The 17483-nt window shown below is 36.7% G+C and overlaps 1 long non-coding RNA gene across 3 annotated transcripts; it reads right to left on the reverse strand.

Moving 5' to 3' along the window:
- Positions 1 to 1282: 1282 nt before the first annotated feature.
- Positions 1283 to 17082, reverse strand: LOC311436544. Of its 3 annotated transcripts, XR_014692928.1 has the most exons (5): positions 16695 to 17082; positions 8436 to 8562; positions 6676 to 6765; positions 3283 to 3359; positions 1283 to 2184 (listed from the first exon to the last, which is right to left on the reverse strand). It is a non-coding gene; the product is annotated as an uncharacterized lncRNA (long non-coding RNA). The 3 variants fall into 3 exon arrangements; XR_014692927.1 differs by lacking the exon at positions 6676 to 6765; XR_014692926.1 differs by lacking the exons at positions 6676 to 6765; positions 8436 to 8562.
- Positions 17083 to 17483: the final 401 nt, after the last annotated feature.

Genomic DNA, 17483 nt, shown 5'->3' on the forward strand with positions numbered 1-17483 from the left:
TTAACAAACAGGAACTTTGTGAATTTGTACAATTCATAAAACATTTAGATGTCAGTTGCACAGGGATTAAATATTGAACATTCATCAAATTGGTTTATATTGAATCTCAGTGACAAATGTGTTTTCATCCCTAATAAAGCGACTAAAATTATGTATATATATGCAATTAAAGTATATCTGGTAAATATTTAATTTTAAAATTAAGCAAGGGGGGTTTATTATTAAAGTGGTCTTTATTGTTACTTTACTAGCTTTTCAGATTTGGGACTTGAGATTTACCTGAAATAGACCATAGTACAGGGTTTGTGAGTTTCTGTGAAGAAGTTGATCCGTGTGGTCAAATCACTTCCTAGCAAAAGGTAAAATAATTGATGTCAATATCGGATTGAACTAGTTGAATAACAAGGAAACGAAAATTAATTTTATTTGCTAAATATAAACCTCTTATCAATGCAAAAGTACATTCAAGTCTATCTTGCACTTATGTAAGTAGAATCATTCGACTGTCTCACAAATCACATCTTTCCTGCTTTCTAAAGTATTTTAGTTAAGTGTTTTGCAGTTGTACTCTGGCAAGTAGATTGTGTTTTGACAGTTCCCTTCATATTTGTGCAGAACTCCCAGCATCTTCCAAACAAGAGACTTTATTTCATCTGAACACTGCAACTTAGCCTCCAGCATATAAGATAGCACTTCTCTTAGAATGAGGGTAGTGAAAAGCATGATGCATAATAAACATCATCATCCATTCAACCAGGGCATTTCAAATAATTTGAAAAGCAGAAACACCAACATGAGGATGTTCTACGAAAAGAATCATTTCATAGATGAACACTCTAATTGCAGTAGCTGTAACTGTGAAAGCACTTGTTTTCAAGACTTAAACACTTAAGAAACATTACTGCTAGTATTGGAACCCAATGTCATCTGTTGAAAGAGGGCTGCAAGTGATTGCTGGCCTGTTTTCTGCCTGTAGTTTCTTTGATGAAGCTCTCTGGAGGTGTTGTGTTCTGTATTTATTTTATCTATTCCTGCTACTAAGACGTGTGTGTAATTGTTTCATCATACTTTTAAAGCTAAAATGACACCACTGAAATTATTATTAAAAAGTTTTATTAAATTTCCTTGAGGAATCTGTTACAAAACGCTGCTTAATCCTGTTCTCTCTCCTGAACTTGAAGATTGAAAGTTGCTTGGAGATTTCTTACACTGCTTATTGTATCTTAAGTGGAGAAAAAAAAAAGAATAAGAAAGGAAGGCAAGTTTCCTAGTATATTTGAAATATGAAACCCAATACTGTTGTGACATTTAGCATTTATATTTTTTATGCTTTTTTATTCTAGTTGACAATACACAGTGATGAGAGATTATATGTAGAATAAGAAGAGTATTTTAATTAACAGAATGAGCACAATAAATTTGAAAATATACTTCTGAAGACATTTCTTAACTTTTAGGTTAGTTTATTTAGGTAGTTTGGCAGCATTTTGTGTGTAACCAATTTCAGTGCTTCATCGCTATAATCAGCTACTTAGATCTTCCTTGAGATTTTTGTGTAACTTAAGAATTTTTGCCAACATATAAAACGAAAAAAAAACAACAAAAAAAAACCAGGAAATACTGTTTTTGAAGGTGTATAAAAACAGAATGGTAAAGTGACTGGTTTCAGCTGCCATATACTCTTCCATTTCTTATTACTGCCCAATTTACCTCTCAGCAACTGTAGCATTATTATCTGAAACTGCAGTCAGTGAAACAGTGACAAATTGCTCCTCACAGGTCTAAATAAGGTCTCCAAGAAGCATGAAATGATACCAGTTCTAGGAAATCTGTTTACACATTCAGAGGTATAGTATGAATAGATTAATAAAAAAGCTTTTGTCTTCTAATATCCTGTGGTGGGTCAGAGAAACCCTTCAGAAGATCTGAAGATGTCTCTTCTCTGATTTGGGTCAAGTGATGTCTAGAATTCTGCTAGTGTTGACTCAGGACTAAAACTTATGGTGAAGAACCAAATCACATCACAGAAAACGCTTGAGTTCTCAAGTGATTAACTGAAGAACTAAAATGACTTGAGCCTTTTATTAGCACTGTTCAGAACAGCATTTACTGCTCTTTCACATGATGTGGGTACAGTTATGCAGCTTGTCAAGTCCTTAGCTCAGGTCAGCACCAGTCCTTCTCCTATAAATAATAGGAGAAAAGATAGAGCGAGCGTTTATGAATTTGATGAGTACTGAAACAACGATACTGGAAAAAGCATTTGAAACACACAAAACTGAAGTTACACTAGGGCTTTTTGCCAGCACAGTGACATCAAAAACCCACATCCCTATGTGTCTTTGCTGTGCTTCTAGTTTCTACTTAGACTTTCCCCAAGTGGTCCAGAGTAAAAGGATTGCACTTCACACCACTCCTCATAATACTCCAGTTTTTAAATTGATAAAGGAAAGATTTTTTTTTTCTTGTAGTCCCTCAAATTGCTTTCATTTAGACCTACAAAAATAGATAAGTACATGAGCTGAATGTCTTGTAAACTGACCAGCACTTTAGAGTGCTAACATCTGAATTGTCACTCTGACATCTGAGAATAATTACTCAAGGGAAGTGAAAAAGTCATTTTAAAACTTTGAGTTCTGTTTGCAGACTCTTAGAAAAAAAAAAAAGTGAAGAAAGAAAACTCAGAAAACTAATCTTTGCTGTTACAAAAGGTACCCTTAAGCAGCACGTGAACTCCACCTATTTCAGAGCGAACAATAGGAAGACTGACTTACTAAATCTCTTACTAGAGAAGGTCAGAAAGACATAACAGTTGCTGGCACTTCTCTTGTATTAGACGGTCTTGGTAATACATCTATATTACTACACTTGTACACCAATTTGCAGGGAGGATTTTGTCTAAGGCTGCTTGAAGGCTCATATGTTAAGTGGGATATTCATTGCCTCTGGTGGCAAAGACTGGTGCCTCCATAGCATTAAGAATTCATGTTGTTCCTTATATATAGTCCAGTTTTAAGGGAAAAACACAGGTTATAATTTCAACAATTTTGAAAATATTGTTGCTATTTCTGAGCCTTTTTTCCACTCATCAGCTAAATTGCAAGGGAGATGAAAGTATTCCTGATCAGGAGCAGAAATCAGATCATCAACAGAACTTTCTGTATCATTGTTGCTCGTCACATTTCATTGCAACCAGATGAATCAATATTATAGCTTACACAGGTGAGGTATCTTGTTCTGAAACAAGATTAAAATAGTTACAGTACAGAATGTTTTACTCACTTCAAAGCTTCAAATTATTGTACAGTTGGTACACACTCCTTTTTCCTTCTGTGTATAAAGAGTTAGGCATGCTATAACTAGATGAAAAGAAACAATATGTAAGTATATATATAAGTATATGCTTAGTATAGAAGACTTTTTCCCAAAAATATATATTTTAAATATGGAAAAATACACAACTTCATCTTACAGTCCCATTTTCCTCTTAATTTCTCCTTCCAAATGTAGCCAGTATTTCTCTGATAATTGAGCTGCCCAGTCAATTTCATCAATAACAATTCAAAACTGTTCACTGGTGGGCTGACTAGCTCACCTCCAGTTACTCTAAGAGTTTGTACAATTCATTTATCAACTTTTATTAGAATATATTAGATTGTTTTTCTAGTTATGATTTCAGCCCAATATTTGAAATTATATCAACATAAGCATAGTTTGATTAGTTGCCAAACCAACTGCATCCAAGCTACATCTATAAATGTGATTTATTCTGTTATGTATAAATAGCTCAGATATTTAAAACATCTGCATAGCTGAAATCTTCATAGGGAATCATATTTGGAGGGAGTAATATGCTTTATAAAATTGAACATGGCTTATATATAATCACCTCAGAGAAAGAAAATGTTTCAGTAACCTGCTTGTTTATCTGACTATCGTAGGTTCCTGTGGTTCCAGCATGTCTCCCACAGCCTTCTGTGAAGACTCCATGATTATCAGAGCTTTATCTGACTGTCTCTGGAACCTGGAAGATGTTTTTTTTCTGTCCTGATACATGTTCTCAATCAATCCATCACATTTTGGCTGCACAGCCTAGTATTCTTTCAGTGCTTGCAACAGTGTTTTGGGTAGACAGGCACTCATTAAAGTGTCAATATCTGACAGACATTAGGCATGAAATCCAGGAAGAAATTAAAGAATGTAATTTTTAATCCACTTATGTAATCACTGAATCTAAAAGATGTTTCTCTCTGTGTTCAGATGATTTGAGGTAGATTTCTGCACACTTGACATCTCAGGTAGTGTTTCTTACATTGCAGTTTCATAATTTTAATGCAGCATAAACTGGCACTGCCAACAAAATAGATGGTTTTGCTCTTCCCCCAGTTTTCATTTTCTGTCCTATTCCTTGTGCCAGCACTGATGTTCATGCAGACATGAGTGAGTGGGGGTAGGGAAGTGATCCAGTAAAAATTAAAACAGGCACCACCAGGTTAGTTTCAGCCACTAAAGTCCCAAATCCCACATTTCACTGTAGCTCTACAAATGCTAGGGCCAGTGTAAAGGGGCTGCAGGATGCGCAGTGAGCAGGTAAGAAGGAGCCAAAGGCAAGACTGTGACATTAGTTGCCAGTACCACTCTGTGCTGGATTTAGCTTGTTCTGAAATTGTGGGTCACCACCTGAGTGACAGAGGCTACTTTTTGTAACCAGTCCTCCTACCTGGCTTCTTCCAGTAAGGAAAAATCACAGTCAGTCTTTTCCTCAGAGTATATTGATGCAGGATGAGGATTTAGTAGATACTTTTTTTCTCCTGTCAAAGCACTGACTTTGTAAAGTTATATGCAAATAAACACAATCAAATAAGCATTTAAATGATGTATTTGCTCATACCTCAATACTGACTTCTGTGGAGGCATAGTACAATAGTAATCATAATGATGGTCATTGTAGAAGTACCAACACTCCAATAATCCTTCTATAATATTGTATCTTAGATTTATTCCAGCTTTGGCAAAGCAATCTCAGCATGTTTTTCTCATGTTTCTGTAAATTGCCATGTCACAAAGGAAAACTAGAAGAAAAGCACACATCCCTACAGATACCTGCTTGGTCATTCACCGGTGACTGAAATGTATTTCCTGCTTTAATTAATCTGAAAGACATGCTATTATGGGGATGTTATATATCTGTTTACAGATTTTGATTATTGTTATGGTGCTTGGCTGCTTGCTGGGTTACACCATACAGCCTTATGCTTGTTTCCCTTGACCCAGATGGATAGGGGAGAGAGTCAGAAAAAGGTAAAAGTGCAAGAACTTTTGGGTTGAAATAAGGACAGTTTAGTAAGAAAGGGAAAAGGAATAATAATAGAATAAAAGAAACAAGTGGTGCACAATGCAATTGCTCACCACCAGCCAACTGATGACCAGCCAGTCCCCAAACATCGGCAGCCACCCTGGCCAAATGCCCCATTTTTATTGCTGAGTGTGAGGCCAGGTAGTGTGGGATGTCCCTTTGGGCAGCCTGGGCCAGCTGTCCAGGCTGGGTCCCCTCCAGCCCCTCGCTGGCAGGGCAGGGCAGCACAAGGAGCTAGGAAGGCCTCGCTTCTGTGCCAGCACTGCTCTGCAACAGCTCAAACATCAGTGTGCTATCAATATTATTTTCATCTTAAATCCAAAACAGCACCATACCAGCCACTATTAAGAACATTAATTCTATCCCAGCTAAAACCAAGACAATTACATAGCTAATAATCTTCTGTCAAGACCCAGGGTATTTAAGAGTTAAGGAACCATATCCAAGTTCCTAGCACTGAAATTTGTGCTTCCTCCTATTTATGAAGGACTAGCCTTTTTCTTTCCTTTTTTTTTTTTTTCCTCTCCAATGGACCACTGTTAAAAAACAGAAGAACAAAAGGACTATAACAAATTCTAAAAATTCCCTTTGAGATAAAACCTGTTTTGTAAGGAAAAGCATAAAAGACACATCTTTGAAATATCTGAAGAAAGCAGTATAACTTAAGATAACAAGAAGGTCCAGGAAACCTGCAGGTGAGAAAGTTGCCAATTTAGACTTACTGTTGAATGCTTTTTGAGAAAGCATTACATCCTTATAAATTATATTCCCATTTGTTCTTCACATTTCTTTTGGTACTTAGGTACTCCTTCCACAAAATATACTGATTTCTCCATTTGTTTGGCTGGAACACAATTGTGTTTCCATTGCATTCAGAATTAACTACAGAGAACCAGTGTACTTTTGACCTTCGGCTCTCCTATTGTAATTCTCTGTAGCTACAAAACAAACAAAACTTTACAGGAAAAAAAAAAAATCTCAGAAAACAAAAATCCTTCTGCCTAGCAAAAAAAAAAAAAAAAAAAGCTGAAAGCGCATTGCCTTAATGCTCAAATCTCATCACTGACTTCTCAGTGATAGGTAAGATCTGTGTAATGCTCTCCCAAATAAAAGAGCTACAAGTGAAGTCAGCCTCCCCAATAGGCTAGAAGCAGTCTGTTTGGAAAGCCACCTGAAGAAATATGGAATTCATTCATTCATATTTGATGCCTCTGAGCTCAATGTTTTCAGATAAAACTGAAAATCTTGTAGACAGAGTTGCCTTCCGATAACACCACCAGCAAAACATACTGGAAACAATCACAATTCAGAGCACTTACTCAATGACTTTTCAGACATAATAGAGTCAGAGAGCAAACAAGCACATTTCACATTAGATACACAAGTTGTACTCAATGTACCACAGCAATCTAAAGAAAGCAGAAAGAAAAATTAGATGAGCATATTACACAGGTTATTCATTCTACCGGATGAAATAATATTCCATATCAGTCATTTAAAAGTAGCTAGAGGGAAGTCTGTGTACACATTGTGATTTTGAATGTTTGTGTCACTTTTAATTAAGGGTCCATATAGTTTGTTTCCCCAAGAAATTCACAACAGTGAGTTACACATCTCCATTTCTTTCCAGAAACATATCTAAATAATTTAGCTACCTTCATGACATACTTGCACCTTCATTAGCCTCTAGGGATGTCATAAAATTTCTCCCTCTGCTTTGCCTCCTTATTCTTGGTTACCTATCTAGGGAATTTGTTTTTCATTCTGTCCCCCTGTCTACAATGCCAGGAATTTTATATACCCTCTGCTCTCCTGTCATACTATGTTCCTGTCTTTTCTTGTTCGTTTGATCTAATCCCATCTCTTTTTGATAGTAGCAATTTGTTGTTGTAGATACAAAGCTCTTTGGGAACCAAGGAGCACAGACCCAGAAGAGACCTGGCTCATCAATTCCAGGTCTCCTGCAATCTCAGACAATCATATGACTCGTGTTTGGTCCAGATGGACTGAAAAAACATCCACTTTGTGCATCACAAAAGAGAAAATTTATTTTTGTTTTATGAACTGTGCAGTAAGATAAAAAGTAATACCACTGCACTGCCTCCAGAAGAAAGTAAAACAGACTATGTGAAAGGATAAAAGTCATTCATGTAGCACTAAGCGGCCATTGTTTACATAAATTACCTCAGTTTTGACCAGGTGAAGGGAGAGGTACAGTGCAAATAGGATCAACAGTGCCAATATCACAGAATCACAGAATTTCTAGGTTGGAAGAGACCTCAAGATCATCGAGTCCAACCTCTGACCTAACGCTAACAATCCCCACTAAACCATATCCCTAAGCTCTACATCTAAACGTCTTTTAAAGACCTCCAGGGATGGTGACTCCACCACTTCCCTGGGCAGCCTGTTCCAGTGCCTCACAACCCCTTCAGTGAAGAAGTTCTTCCTAACATCTAACCTAAAACTCCCCTGGCTCAGCTTAAGCCCATTCCCCCTCGTCCTGTCACCAGGCACGTGGGAGAACAGGCCAACCCCCACCTCGCTACAGCCTCCTTTAAGGTATCTGTAGAGAGCAATAAGGTCGCCCCTGAGCCTCCTCTTCTCCAGGCTGAACAAGCCCAGCTCCCTCAGCCGCTCCTCGTAGGACTTGTTCTCCAGGCCCCTCACCAGCTTCGTCGCCCTTCTCTGGACCCGCTCAAGCACCTCGATGTCCTTCTTGTAGCGAGGGGCCCAAAACTGAACACAGTACTCAAGGTGCGGCCTCACCAGAGCCGAGTACAGGGGGACGATCACCTCCCTAGCCCTGCTGGCCACACTGTTTCTGATACAAGCCAGGATGCCGTTGGCCTTCTTGGCCACCTGAGCACACTGCTGGCTCATATTCAGCTGACTATCCACCATCACTCCCAGGTCCTTCTCTGCCTGGCAGCTCTCCAACCATTCATCTCCCAGCCTGTAGCTCTGCTTGGGGTTATTGCACCCCAGGTGCAGGACCCAGCACTTGGCCTTGTTGAATCCAGTCTCCCTTTGGAGGGGAGGGGATGAAACAGGGAACTAAACAGAAGGAATATTGTACCACAGAACAAATCCACTCTGCCTGTACATCTGGAATACTCAATGCAATTCCTCATCTCAGAGAGGATCAGGTAGAACTGGAACAAATGTGGAGAAGGTTCTGTACGAAAAAGACAGCTTTCTCCAGTCTGCAAAAAAGACAACCAAAATGTACTGTCAGGGAGGCTTATGAGTGATATGAATAAGAAACAACACTTTATAATGACAAGAGGCATTAAAATAATGACATTAAAATATTAAAACCTGCTTGAGGCAAGTCAAAATGGAAAAAAGAGACAGATTTATTTATTTATTTTACACAACACACATAAGTGAGCTTTGGAACTCCTTTCCACATATTTTTTTCTGGATACCAGATTTTATTAATTGGAAAAATAACATCATTGCTTCAGAAATTTCCTGAGCTACAGATTGCTGCAAGCTAAAAACACCTATGCTATCTTTGTTAATTATGTTTTTCCTTTAGACAGTCACCATCATCCATTCCTGCAGACAGGATATTCATCTATATGAGTCTTAGGTCTAAACAAATACAGATGTTTTTGTGTTCTCAGAGTGGCAGTTCTGAGTACCCAATTCCACTGAGACTTTCTAACAACGAGAAGTCCTGAAGCAATGGCTACTTCACAGGAAGTCTCTGCCTGATATGCTTATATATACATGGTAAGTCAGATATGGAAGCAATGCTCTGACACTCAGAGCAATTTATTAACATATACATGATTGGCTTGGCATTGCCTAAGAGTCAGATATACTAGATGTGTGCTGCATAGTGTGTTTAGCTTTATTTCTGTGCAGAATTTTCCTGAGAGACATATATGCATCTTAGCCAACAATAAAAATCAATTCACTTTCAGAAATGGCTTTCTGTTCCTACTCAGAAGGTTAATTTCCATCACAATCTGCTCTCTAAAGCACAAAGCATTTTTATTGGGAAAAAAAAAAGTACTATATCTTCATGTTGTATTTTAGTGATAATTAGTGGACGCCTCTCACAAAAAAAATCATTCAGTTTAATTCAGGAAAAGTTGTGTCTTAATAAACTTATTTCTCTTATTGCTTAGATTAATTAAACCAAAGAAGTCAAAAATTCCATTTGTCAGTATTTAAGATTTGTTTTTTTTGCATTTTTGAGATATGCAATAGACTTATTTTGCTTTTGCTGTTGAAGATCAATTCAGAAAAAAATAGAGAAGTATTGATTGATTTATGGATAAAGCAAAAAAGAAGAAGTCATATGCCAGCAAAAGTTACAATTGAATGGACTTATCCTCATGTAGAGAGTCTCTACAGTCAGGAGGTTGTTTGTGCTTTTGGGCCTTCTCTTTTATCTTCAGATTCTGTTTGCTATAATCTGGTGTACTTCACGTACTTCCATCAGAAACAATTCTGAGACAGTATGGGAAAAGTAGCATAACTTCACTAGAAGCTTCCACTCAGAAGCAATGTGTACTTTGCTGTCCAATGTGTGCTGCCCCTATTCAAGATCATAGTTTGTTAGATATTAGAAACTAGTCTGCTTTTTTTTTTCCAAGAAAGCTTTTTTTTTCTTTTTTCTTCAAGAAAGTGAGGAAGAAGGAAGAGCAGACCACTATAAAAAAATTGAGTAGAGAAACAGTTCAACAAAATTATTAGAAGACTTGTCATCTGATTTCACACCTGTGATGAGCTCCTCGATAAGTAATTAGTGATTAATCCCATCAGTGAGAAAGACATCCTTCATCTTGTGGCCAGAGAGCGGCACTTGAACTTTAAAAAATCATGGCTGTCTCTTGAAAAAGACAGAGATGCCTATAATTTCTTTAACTGAATTTGCTTTCTCAAGTAACTCAATATATTCAAAGGAAATACAATCCAGAGATACTCATTCGTTTTTCTATTCATCTGGGAATTCTGCCTATTGGAAATGATTTCCTTATTTCCACAAAGCTGAAATCACTCATACACAAAACGGCTACGTGCACACACATACAAAAGTAAGACAGCTTTGTGTCCCTACTCTTTAGGCTTCTTAGGTAACTTTTTTGTGTGTGCACCAGAATAGAGGACAGTTTCAGCTGCAGATGAATTCACGAGGAAAATAAAGAGAAATTTTGGACAGCATGTTCTGCGAGTTAGTAAATTTCGTCAGACTTGCTTCCTTGTTCTTCAATCTATGTCTTCCTCACTGAGACAGCTGGGGCTTCTGATCAGATTTCTCATCTATCCATTCTCTAGAACTCAATAGAGTACCTTAACTTAGCAATACTGATGTTTATACCTTTTCTCTCCAGCAATGAGATAGAAGTGTCATTGTGCTTGGATGATCTCACTACAAGAGTGAGAACTGGGTCTGGCTGGGATGGAGTTACCTTTCCCAGCAGCAGCCCATACAGTGCTGTGCTCTGCACTGTAGCTAGAAGGGCCCTGATATCACACCAATGTTTTGGCTATTGCTGCACAGAGCTGGCACAGCACCAAGACTCCCTCCAAACCCCCCAAAGCCAGCAGGCTGGGGGTGGGCAAGAGGTGTGGAGAGGACATCCCCAGGGCAGCTGACCCAAACCCACCAAAAAGATGTCCCATACCATATGGTGCAGCAACAAAAGCTGGAAAAGGGGAAGGAGAGGACTTCTTACTATGAACTCATCTGTCCTCCTAAATAACTGCTACAAATACTGAGACCCTGCTGCCCAGGGTGCACACAAACATGGCTCGTTGATGGGAAGTAGAGAATAACTGTGTTCCCCCACCCCCCCTTCAGTTTGTCACAGCCCCTGCTTGCTTTTTTTTTTTTCTCCCCCATCTGTCCTTTCCCTTTAATTAAATTATCCTTATCCCAACCCATAAGCCTCTCTTTCCCAGCTGGGTAAAACCAACACAAAGTTAAAATGGTAAGTACAAATGTGTGTGCAAATGATATCAGATCAGAGGTCACACTGTGGTGTTAAAAATCAGTTAATAAATCAGTGGTTTTAAAAGATAAAGAGAAAAACAATGAAAGGACAATTATTTTCATAGAGGAAAAAAACTGACATCAAGCACTAGATGAAGACTGGTTTTGGTAGCAAGGGAAAATCTGGCTATTAGCAAAAGAGAAGCAGTAATTGTGAATATGAAGGCTTAATCTAGGAGCATTAGTTACTAGACTATACATTGTGATATGTGACATTGGCATATGAAGCTTCATGGACAAGCTAACCTACTGAACTACTTGAGAAATGTATATACAAGAGCAGAAGAGAGCAACATTAGAATACTGGGGAGGGGAACAATAATCAAACAGTAAAGTATTTTTTTTTTTAGTCATCTACATATCCATATTAATTTCAAAAATAAAAATAAAACGTAGTCAGAAGACTGAGTAAATTTGAAGTACAAAGGGAAAGCAGATATTTTTGCAACTATATTGAACGTTTCTCTCTTATTTTTTAAAAATCCAGTGCTATTGTACTTACTCTTAGTAACTTACACAGGTTACAGCAAGATAACCTACAATGGTTAAAGAAACAAGAAAATACAAAGGTCCTTGAAGGACAATTACTCATGCAAATAAACAGCATGTTCTTCATTTTAATTACTTCTTTGTCACATGCATGTAATCTTTTCTGCACTCAATTTCTTCTTTGTCATCTGTTATTATGCCATATAGTAAAATCACTCTGTGATTTGTATTTAAGATCAATGAAACTTGTTTTAGGGGGCTGGTGTCCTTCATGAAGCTAACCAGTATTGGATGAAGGAATAGTATTAACAGAACTTTTATCATATTGCAACTGGTTTGTTTAGATTACTCAGCTAGGTATAATTAGGAGGCATCTAAGAATAAACTGTGATAAAAAATAGAAATAGCTAGGTGCTTTTGTCAGGCAAAATTTTATTTTTGTTCCATAAAAAGTAGATTGTGATGTTAGTCATGAATTCAAAATAAATAACAGCGAACAGATTCCAGTAATATCAGTGAATTCAAAACTAAAAATTTGGCATTTAATCAAATTGTTAATAATTCCAGATGGTACAACCCTGTCTGAAGCATGTTCAGAACACAAGTTCACCAATTACAGTTCTTGTTCTGATTTAAATTTTTTTCACAGACAGAATGTTTCATTTTCTGATCTCCATTTAGTGAACATGTAATCTAAATCATTTTGCACCAGCCGATACCCTTCTGAAGAAAGGCAGTATTTATATATTGATGTATTCTCCATATTGTTCTAATACGGTGTTTCATGGACATTTCAGTTTGAGAGATATAAAAGCTAGCTGACATGCAATTGTATTGATGTGGAAAGTTAATGAGGGACAAGTTACTGAAAGTTAATAAGAAGCTCAACACCTTGCTGGCTTCTCCAGTCCCTTTTTCCCCACCTAACTGGGCTGAGAAGGGCCATGTGTAGCTGAGGTGCTTGCAGGCACCATGGTGGACCTTACCAAGCTTGAATTTCTACAAATTCATAAAGGGGCAATGACTGGAGAAAAATCCAGTCATGGGCTGTAACATCTGTTGAAGAGACCGTAAAATTTCCTTTGACCAGAGCACACTGGGATAAAAATGTTACTTGTTTATTTCACAAATCAATCTCATAGTTAATTTCACTAGCAGTTATTCTGAACTAGCAAATAAAAAGACTTGATTCCTGTCACATTAAGGTAATCCAAATTCAGAGAAAATATGGAGTTTCTCTTAGGTTTACGAGAGAAAATGTAAACATCTGTAAACCTTACAATGAAAATGAAATGAAAACTCACTTGTATTTTTTCTTATGCTGTTTCTCACTGTATCAGTGAACCTTCCTATCACTGCTGCAGGAATCTTTAACACAAAGATTCAACACACAGATTGAAAAAGAAAGTTTGATTCTTAGACTTTGATTAGAAGTGATCATAACCATAATGCTCTGCTAGAAAATATAAGAGAGCACTTTATTGCACAAATTTAAGTGTTCTACACACATTTAAATGTTCTTTCTCATGAGCATCAATTGACAGTTTGCAGTGTTAAAAAAAACATACACAAACAGTCCACACTGAGGTATGTCTCTATTAATTCAAGCATTAAATGCCTATCATTCAGTTTCCAGGTTCAAACCAGGGCTTTTTTTCCTGCAAGTGTCTTTTTTTTTTTTTTAAGTGAAAGATAAGCACACATATACACTAGAAGTGTGACTTTCAAACAGATTCATTCATAATATTGGCATATTATTTGCTCCACTGTATCTTGTTCCTTTTCAGAGAAAATAGTGGTTAGCAGAAGCTGTTCTTGCTCAAAACTCTGCTTTTTAGAGTCTTACATGGATCTAATCTCATCATTTTCTCCTATACTGTCCACAGAAGGCTATAGGAAGAGTGAGCACAGAGCAGTCAACAGCACATTAAAAACAGCAGCAACCTGTACATCTCATTGTCCATGGATGATCAGTGGCATCCCATAGAGATCTTTATGCAAGATTGAAGTGGTAGTGCTTCAAAAGCATTTTGAAGGATTAATGCAGAGGAATGTTCCCCTCCCCAGAAATACTTAAGCTGCATAGCTTTACTACTTTCTATTATACAGATGACATATCTCATTTAAAGTAATATCAGTACTAATTAAGCAGAATTTGAACATTGATGACTATCTTTGAAGAAAATATAATAAGGATTCTTCATTTCTAAGTTTGAGGAACCCAAAAAGATAAATGCAAAAGTATTTTTTAATCGTTAAAGATGAATACTGCATTGCAGATGCTTTAGGGACTGGTATGACATACTGTCCACAATTTGAAATGGTACAGTTCACAGCAGACCTCTTTGACAATGCAATATTGCTCAGATGTAAGATCTTGAAGCTTGTAACAATTTCCCCAGAGAGGCTTTCAGAGAAGCTACATGATATGCAACACTTGCTTTTTGTTAAAAAAAAACACATCCCATTGCTTGACACTTGAGATTTATATGACCAAAACCCTCTGGATATATTTTAGAGGCACCATCACTGTAAAATAATGAGCTGTAAAAAAAAAAAAAAAAAAAAAAAAAAAAAGAAAACAGAGGTCTATCGGTCATACTTAGCAATACAGAGAGACTAATGCATCCAAATGTTACATCAATATCCATGTAATTTGGGGGAAACCTACAGGTTGGATAAAGGCAGGAAGTAGAAAGAGGAACTTTTCTAAACAGGCAATCATGTTATGTTGCTTCCTAAAAGCTGTGTATATAGGATTCTTTGCAACCCTCAGTGCCATGTTTTTGATGTATTTTCTATTGATAATGCTATGATTTGTTGTTCTGTTGTATACATTGTGTTTTTGATTCTATGCTTTGTACTGTGAGCATAAGAAAGAGGAAAGGAATTTCTAGGTAAACATTGTGACAGATTTACTTTTTTTTTTTTTTTTTTTTTATACAATTACTCCCATTTGTGAAATTTCTGCTTTGGCAGAAATACAATTGAGGATATCCTAATCTCAATGCTAGCACTAAGGAAATAACCAGATAAGTGCAAGAACTTGAATAAGCACAGCTTGGAAAGTTCTTCTCAGCATGGAGATTACTATTACTATGCCAAAACCTGATACTTTGACCATGTGCACTGTCCTAGTCTATTGTAGCATGAAATTCAGCACATTTTTGTAGGCTGACTCTAAGAGGCGTATTCCCTTTGAATATGCTACTGCATGGTTGGTGTAAGAGATTCCATAGTCTCAAAAATTCTTATTTGCTTTATTCATAAATCAGGACACCAAAACAATTTAGACAATGCCAGACACTTAAAATCGCATAAGTAAAATGAAATGGGTCATCAGTTAAATTACTGGTTTCATGGAGATATATGTTGTACATAATATTTAAAAATCTTCAACTTCTTACCAGTTAGAAGTTCCCATCGCATTAAAGACATTTTGGAAAGCTTTCTAAGGGGATACACTTTTCCACTTTTTCTAAGGGGATACACTTTTTTTTTTTTAACAGGAACCTCATACTTCCAGAAACTCTGTGAGCCTTAACTATGTGTTAAAAACAATACCTGGTTCACAGAGACAAAAGAAAAAAAAGTCCCCTTACAGTCTCCCTCATTTCTGTTGGAAAAAGGGTAGAGAACAGCAAAACAGAAAAGTGTTTTTTTTTTTTCTTTTGTACAAAGGAAAATATTATTCTAATTTATTGTAATTATTCAAGAAGGTGAAAGTAGATAAAAATGGATATACATTCAATGCAGTAAGTACTCAATAAATAAGCATCTCTATTTGTATTAGTTTTACCAGTATCCTGGCAAAAAAGACTCTCCAAAGATATTCCCTAATCATTCCTGACCTCAGAGAACAAGCTGTGATAGTACTTATTTCGTATGGAAAGATGTTTTTACAGTAGTGGATCATCATCATTTGAGGCATTAAATATACTTGCTTCTGTGGTAAACTGTAACAACTATCTCAGTCAAACTCCAAGGTTAAAAATCTACAGTAGCTTGGCAATATTAAAACCAGATTGATTCAGGGAATTTAGTGAAGATACAGGCAGTAACTTCTATTAAACGTTATGTTAAATAATCACATTACACAATAATGAATTACTTCAAACAATAATGAGTGACAATGATTGCATAAATGAAAATATTCCCAATAAAATACTTTTTGATTAAATCTAAAATTCTAAATATGTATTATTTAAAATGAAGCTTTAAATAATTAGAATTCCACAAATATCTTACATGCTAGCAATTTATTTCTAGCATATTTTTTCCCAATACACTAGAAAACCTTTCCTTCTGCCAACCGTCCTGTCTCAGTTTTGTCACTGAGACTGAACTAGTTTTGTCACTACCTATCACATACTTTGCTTTATTTTACTGCATTTTTATTTTACTCAACACTGGTAAAATTGACCATGGTTCATCACGTCTTCATTCATGTATGAATTACAAAATCTAGTTTACTTCATCCATGGTCTGTTTCTCATTAGAAATGAATCCAATGTGCTTTTTCTGTTCTGCAAGTACAGCTGCAGAATTGGAGTACAACTCCAATTTCCAGTTTCCCCCAGCACTGAAAATTGCTGAGGTCTATTTGCCTAATGTGGCTTACCTCATTTTAGTTAATAGCATTGAAGTATCCTAAAGCTAAAAGGATGAGATGAAATTGAGATCCAAAGTGTTCTTTGTACAGGAAAATATTAATTACAGTATTTCAGACTACTCTCATTTATTAAACCTGGGAATAAAACAGTTAAAGTCCCTATTTATTATGCATTATGTGTGGTCTAGAATAGTAACATCAAAGTAAGACAGCATTTTTCTTACCTGTTTTGTTATTTGGTGTGCAGTATAGCTTCTTCAGTGAAAGAGATGCAGGTATTGATGCTGCCTCAATCCATGCTAGGCTTTACAACGTATACAGTACAACATGTAACATGGCACACAGCACCTTACTGCCTGAAAAATGCCATTTAAACAAGCACATGCTTCCTGTGTCTTCTGTAGGGGTGACAAGCATTGGCAGGACACATTGGTACAACGTGGCTATTTACACCAGATTGGTAATTTTTCAGCAACCCAGGCTGAACTACCAATGCAGGCCACAAACAACTTTGAACCCAGTTGCTGAAGATCTGGAAATCCTTCCCCCAAAACAAAGTAATTGCCCCAGGTGGGACTAATATAAGGTTAGCCCCATGTCCTGGCGAGTTAGCTTAACCGTTAGCACTTGGTTAAAAATTCATTAAGGGTACACTGGGAGGGGGAGGAGATAAATCAAGACAAATCAATAACAATAAATGCAGCTGTTTCCCCTTATATCCATTGTGTGTTAAGTGATTCTGGCATCAAAACTAATTATTTTCAGAAAAAAAAAATAAATAAATGTCAGAGATGTAGCCAATGTTACACTGTAATCTGTGAGAGTATCATAACCTTGAGAATTTCTTGGACCTGGTTTATCTTGGTTCTGGGTTCTATACAGATATCTGGAAAGGCTTATCCCAACACACTGACTGTGCTAGCTTTTGGATGTATCTAATTATACACCTAAAAGTAAAATGAAGATCATTGCCAATGCATAGTTACCAACACAATCACTGATGAAATAGAGGA

This window comes from Aythya ferina, assembly GCF_964211825.1.
Source record: "Aythya ferina genome assembly, chromosome: 4".
Taxonomy (NCBI): Eukaryota; Metazoa; Chordata; class Aves; order Anseriformes; family Anatidae; genus Aythya; species Aythya ferina.